Below are 364 nucleotides of genomic sequence, written 5' to 3' on the forward strand. Positions count from 1 at the left end.
TATTATTATTATTATTATTATTATTATTATTATTATTATTATTATACATGAAGTGACGTCCTGCCCCTCGAGGCGTTGCAGCTCAACTGTGAGTGTTGCAGCTGTGTCAGGAGGCGGCAGAGAGAGACAGGTGGTGGTCTGCACTGAGACTCTACGACACACTGAGGACTCAGAGTGATCATCACCACCCACACCTCAACACTGAGGCTGCTGAATGAGCCAATCAGACACTTGTAAAGGTCACACCTGTCAGTCACAGGTAGAGCTCTAACTGATGATGATCAACACCAGAACATGACTGTTTCACGTTTAATCCAAGATAACTGAATTCAGAGTCTCTTCTTCTTCCTTCTCCTCCTCCTCC

General features: G+C 44.2%; 1 non-coding gene across 1 annotated transcript; it reads left to right on the forward strand.

The window, feature by feature from the left end:
- The first annotated feature begins 59 nt into the window (after positions 1 to 59).
- Positions 60 to 195, forward strand: LOC111649330 (small nucleolar RNA SNORA17). The gene has a single exon (XR_002760270.2). It is a non-coding gene; the product is annotated as a small nucleolar RNA SNORA17 (small nucleolar RNA).
- Positions 196 to 364: the final 169 nt, after the last annotated feature.

Source organism: Seriola lalandi, unplaced genomic scaffold (genome assembly GCF_002814215.2).
Source record: "Seriola lalandi dorsalis isolate HSWRI2012SDOR001 ecotype SW California unplaced genomic scaffold, Sedor1 jcf7180002050449, whole genome shotgun sequence".
In the NCBI taxonomy this organism is placed as follows: Eukaryota; Metazoa; Chordata; class Actinopteri; order Carangiformes; family Carangidae; genus Seriola; species Seriola lalandi.